The 6,126-nt window shown below is 42.0% G+C and overlaps 2 pseudogenes; one reads left to right on the top strand and one right to left on the bottom strand.

Moving 5' to 3' along the window:
* Positions 1-492: 492 nt before the first annotated feature.
* LOC103160544 lies at positions 493-1,664 on the bottom strand (annotated as a pseudogene).
* A 1,229-nt stretch (positions 1,665-2,893) lies between these two features.
* LOC100760657 lies at positions 2,894-3,371 on the top strand (annotated as a pseudogene).
* The last annotated feature ends 2,755 nt before the right edge of the window (positions 3,372-6,126 follow it).

Below are 6,126 nucleotides of genomic sequence, written 5' to 3'. Positions count from 1 at the left end.
TTGAAAGCAAACTCCCTAGCGAGTTTTTTGATTCCCATCCTCCTTTCTGACATAATTGGTGTGCCAGGAGCAGTTGTGTCTCGTGTCATGAAAAAACCCTAAGCCATTTAAATGCCATATATTCTGTAGGTCTTTGAAAGGTTTGAAGAATATCCATTTCAAATACATCTCTGTATATCTAGAAATCCTAACTAACCTAACTATAAGTTTTGACTATTATAGGTAATTATCTATAAATCTGTATTTAATTATGCATTACATTTTAAAAGATCTATATAAACACAATACCAAATAAAAGGAGAAATTTACATATAAAAATTAACCTTAAATTTGTATCAATAAGTGAAAATCCATACCAATGCAAAGTATTCATTTCTATATCCTATTCCCCTTTTTCCTTTAAAAGAGATTGACTGTGATCATTAACATTTATAACCAACCCCATTGAAATGGAAACAAACATTTATAAAGAATATTTGGGAATTTGGGTGTCGTTCATTCCAGACTGCTTCCTGCTGGTTGGGGGCGATGTCCATAAAGGTGGGTGGTGCTGTTCACCAGCCAGGTGGCATTGAGCACCAAAGCATATTGCAAGAAGATGCTAACAAACAAGCTGTTCAGGAAAGTTTCACCCCAGCAATAGCAGGGCACCAGCGTGGGCAGGATGAAACACATCAAGAGGAGACTGGGCTTGTAGTACCGCCTCTGGAACATGACCAGTTTCTTGGCTTTTAGGTCAGACATGTCCAGTTTTCCACCCTTCTTCTTGACAGCCGGGTATTTGCACACAAGCAGCCAGCTCACATGAGAAGAAAAAGCCATGGCAGGAATTGTGAGGGTCAGCGTGTGTTTCTGAGAATTTGTGGTGGGTGCAGTGGTCTTGGGCCCATTCATACACATCATTTTGGAAAGCCATAGTGTTGGCAATGATGAGGAAGACCCTCAGGGGCAGCTGACCCCTTGTAAATTTGGTGGCTCCACAGGCGATGAGCTCCAGCCGTGATGCCCAAGGCACTGACGGCATAGTACATAATCCCGAAAAGGTGTAGATCTTGCAGGACAGAACCAGTATAATTCCATACAGGGCCCCCAAGTGCAGCAGGGCCATGAGGTGATGTTTTTCCAGATGTGCTCCAGCTTGGGCATGTATCTTCATCCTGGTAGTGGGGTCGTGTATATCTTCTTTCATTTCAGGGCTGATGTCTTCTTCCTGGTAGAAGGACACCTTCTTCTGCTTCTCTCGTTCATTCTGCAGGCTTCTGGAGAGAGGCTAAATGTTCTCAAGGTAATGACGCAGGAGCTTGGGAAGGAGAAGTAACCTATAGAGGTCAAAATAGGCACCAAGAGGCCAGATGCTATCACTGTAATGGAACAGGAACTTGGGTAGGAAGAGCAATCCCCAGAGGACCAAGAAGGCACCAGGAACCCAGATGTTTCAAATGTGGCAGAATAGGACATATTAAGAGGAAGTGTAGGCAAGGAAATTCCAACAATGTCATATAGGAGGCCTCCACCTTCTGGGTTATGTAGGAGATGTGCTAAGGGCAGGCACCAGACCGATGAATGTAGATCGATCAGAGACATACAAGGAAACCCGTTACAATTAGGAAACTCCTTGGGGGGGGACTCTCGAAGGTCCCCCACATGGAGAAAGGTTCAGTCATTCCCAGTCACTGTGGAGGACAATCTATCACAGGATGAATAGATAGTACATTGCCTATTGTAAAAAATGATACTACTCTAGATGGTAGTTTGGCTAGTGATGAGGAATCAAACGTGACTGGAGGAGATGAAAAACACATATTTTGGCAAACTTCTATTAATGATATGAGGTCTCAGTTGAAAGTAAGAATTAATAATAAAGTTATTACTGGTCTGGTGGACACTGGGGCGGACATAACTAACTATTATAACCCAAAAGTCTGGCCTCAGAGATGGCCTCTTAGAGAGGTGAATGTACAATTTTTAGGGATTGGAACTCTATTTAGAGTTTGCCAGAGTGTTAACTGGGTGGTCTGCATTGGACTGGAAGGTCAGAGAGGAAGGTTAAAACCATATGTAGCAGACATAGCTATAAATCTCTGGGGGTTGTGATCTTTTACAACAATGGAATACCCAGATTAATATTCCTCTAGTATCAGATGCAAATTATATACAGTTTTTAGATGGTAGACAAAATATAGTAAGGCACTATGGAAAACAATTACCAACCATCCAGGCTGTTCAGAAACAAAGTACAAATGATAAACCTTCAGAGGAGCCAAAGGCCCTACCCTTAAAGTGACTTACAGATGTACCTGTCTGGGTAGGACAATGGCCTATGACCTCTGAGAAGCTAGAGGCTTTAGAAAAGCTAGTGCAAGAACAGTAAGATGCTGGGCATATAGAAGAATCTACCAGCCTTTGGAATTCTCCTGTATTTGTTATCAAAAAGAAGTCAGGTAAGTGGATAATGCTGACAGACCTGAGAACCATCAATAAAGTAATTCGGCCAATGGGCTCTCTGCAGCCTGGAGTGCCGTTGTCTTCTTTGATTCCTAAGGAATGGTCAATCATAGTCATTGATCTGAAAGATTGTTTTTTTCACAATACCATTACATGAAAATGATAGAGAAAGATTTGCATTTACTGTACCAACTCTTAATAATTCACAGCCAGTTAAGAGATATCAGTGGAAGGTTTTGCCACAAGGAATGCTAAATAGTCCCACCTATCTTGCTTCCCTATTGGCCAACAGTGCTTTATTCAACAACCAATAAGATAAACATACAAGAAGGACCTCCCCAATCATATATATATATATATATATATATATAATATATCAGAAAAATGTGGTCAGGATGTACTGTATAGAGAAAAATAAATTAAAAAAAAAGTAGAGCCCTCCACCATCATGGGTAGCATGCACACTCCCGTGAAGGGCCTGTCCCAGTCGGTGCTGCCCTACCGCCATAGCGTTCCCCTCGTGGCTGAAGCTGACGTCTGATGATGTGAAGGAACAGATTTACAAACTGGCCAAGAAAGGCCTGACTCCCTGCCAAATAGGTGTGATCCTAAGGGACTCACATGGTGTGGCCCATGTCGGTTTGGGACTGGTAATAAAATCTTGAGAATCCTTAAGTCTAAGGGCCTTGCCCCTGATCTCCCTGAGGATCTCTACCATTTGATTAAGAAAGCTGTTGCTGTCCGAAAGCATCTTGAGAGGAACAGAAAGGATAAGGATGCTAAGTTCCACCTGATTCTGATAGAGAGCAGAATTCACCGGCTGGCTCGTTACTATAAGACTAAGCGGGTCCTCCCACCCAATTGGAAATATGAGTCATCCACAGCCTCTGCTCTAGTGGCATAAATTCTCTTGTGTACACAAAAAACAATAAAACTCAGTAAAAAAAAAAAAAAAAAAAAAAAAAAGCAGGACAGAGCAATAGTAACAAAAACAGCATGTTACTGACACCATAACCAGGCACATAGACCATTGTAATGAAATAGTAGATCTAGACTAATATCCAGCAAAATTCATGGCAAAGTTATCAAATAGAATTTAAGAAGCCTCTTTAAACAAAAGTGTTGCTAAGAACAGTGGATATCCACATGTAGAAGCTGAAACTAGATTTCTGTAGCTCACACTGTAAAATAAAAAGTGGACCAAAGATATTAATATAAAACATGAAGCTTTGAAACGGGTAGAGGAAAATGTGGGGAGGTACCTCAAGATCTAGGCCGTGACTTTGAATGCCACACCAAAAGCTCAGGAAATCAGAGCAAATGTTGACTCATGGAACTGTATCAGATGAAAAAGCCTCAGAAAGCACAGAAAAAAAAATGAAGGAAATGCCTACAGAATGGGAAAGAATCTACTACATATTTAGTCCACAGTGGATTAATACCTAGGCTAGGGTTAATGAGCTTCTCAGTAGGTAAAAGTACTTGCTGAGCAAGGCTGATGACCTGAGTTTGACCTCTTGAACAGTGGAAGAAAAGAACTCATCCCCAAATGTGTCCTCTGATCTCCACATGTGCACCATGACACGTATGGACCTGCTTCACCTGCTTTCATGCAGTCACATGCACACACACACACACACACACACACACACACACGCACGCACGCACGCACGCACGCACGCACGCAAATAAATAAAACAAGCTTTTTTAAAAAAATCAAACATATAGCCAGGTATTTGTGTTGCATGCCTTTAATCCCAGCACTTGGGAGGCAGAAACAGGAGAGTCCCTGAGTTTGGGGCCAGCCTTGTCTACAGAGTGTGTTCTAGGACAGCCAGGGCCACACAGAGAAATCCTGGCTGAAAAAACCAAATGAGTGAATGAACAAACAAAGCATGTATAAAGAGCTCAGAGAAGTTAAACAACAAAAGAGCAAATCGCGCTGGCCCCTGATGTCCTCCTCCTCTTGTTCTCTCGTTGCTCCTTCTTGCCTAATTTCTCCTTCTATTTATTCTCTGCCTGCCGCCCCACCTATCCTTGCTCCTGCCTTGCTGCTATGGCTTTTCAGCTCTTTATTAGAGCCACCAGGTGTTTTAGACAGGCAAGGTAACACAGCTTCACAGAGTTAAACAAACTCAGCATAAACAAAAGTCACACACCTTAAAATAATACTCTTCCACACACCTCCTTGCTGACTGCTATTGTGGCTGGACTCATTTACATCTCACCAGCAATGATGGGACTCCTCACCCCTCACACACACCTTGCATCCTTGCTGACATTTATTGTTTGTTTTCTTCTTTTAAAAAATCTTTTAGATTTATTTTATGTGCATGAGTGTTTTGACCACTTGTGTGCCTGTCTTTATGAGTATGTCTGTGGGACATTTTCTTAATTAATGATTGATGTGGGAGGACCCAGCCCACTGTGAGTACTGCCATCCCTGGGCAGGTGGTCCTGGGTTGTCTAAAAAAAACAAAACAAAACACCAAGCTGAGCAAACTATGGAGAGCAAACCAGTATCCAACATTATTCTATGCGTCTTTGCCTCTGCTACTTTTTGTAGCAGAGGCAAAAAACAAAACAAAACAAAACCCCCCAAAGCCCCTTTTTCCTCTTCATGTTGCATTTGGTCAGTATTTAACCCAGCAATAGGTTTGGGGGAAAAAAGAGAAATATTGCATATTTTTTCTCTCTCTCGTGTGTGTATGAGGGAGAAGCCAGAGGCCAGTGTCTTCCTCAATTTCTGTCTACCTTATTTTTTGTTTTTAAACGTTTTATTTTATGTGTGTTTTGCCTGCATGTATATGTGTGCCTGTGCCTGAGAAGGTCAGAAGAAGGCATTGGATCCCCTGGAACCCGAGTTACAGTTGTTGGTGAACCACCATGTGAATGCTGGGAACTGAACCTGGATTCTCTGCTAGAGCATCAAGTGCTCTTCATTGCTGAGCCGTCTCTCCTGCTTTCATCATAGTTTTTGAGACAGTCTATGAGAGAACCTGGAACTCATCTATTCTAGTCAGCAAGAGGATTTACGTGCAGGCTGGAGAGATGGCTCAGAGGTTAGGAGTTCATATGCTCTTGTAGAGGGTCTGAGTTCAGTTCCAGGCACATGTGATGTCTGGCTCACAACTACGTGTAACTCCTTGTGGATCCCAGGGGCACTTTTACACACAGTCACATGCATATATACATGTAATTAAAAATAAAATCTTAAAAATAAATAAATAAACAACAAACTTTAAAAAAGAAAATTTACTATGAGTGGATTTGGCTTCTGTCAAATGTTTTTTCTACACTTTTTTTTTTTTTTAAGGTGGGGGTCTTAGTATGTTATCGAGGCTGGTATGGAACTCCTGAGCTCAAACATTCTTCCTGCTTCAGTGTCCCAAGTAGCTGAGGTTGTAGGCATGCACCACTGTATTAGAGCTTCTGTATCTACTGATGCAATCGTGTTTTGTTTTTGTCTAGGCATCTGTGTGTGTGTTTTAAATTTATATTATGTGCATTGGTGTGAAGGTGTCAGAACCCCTGGAACTGAAGTTACAGACATTCTGAGCTGCCATGTGGGTGCTGGGAGTCGAACCTGGGTCCTCTGGAAGAGCAGCCAGTTCTGAACCATGGAGCCATCTCTCCAGCTCCCTAACCTTTGTTTTGTTTTGTTTTGGAGACAGGGTTTCT

The sequence above is a fragment of the Cricetulus griseus genome, assembly GCF_003668045.3.
Source record: "Cricetulus griseus strain 17A/GY chromosome 1 unlocalized genomic scaffold, alternate assembly CriGri-PICRH-1.0 chr1_0, whole genome shotgun sequence".
NCBI classification, from domain to species: domain Eukaryota; kingdom Metazoa; phylum Chordata; class Mammalia; order Rodentia; family Cricetidae; genus Cricetulus; species Cricetulus griseus.
Note: the sequence above shows the minus strand (reverse complement) of the source record. Positions and strands in the feature narration are given on the sequence as shown.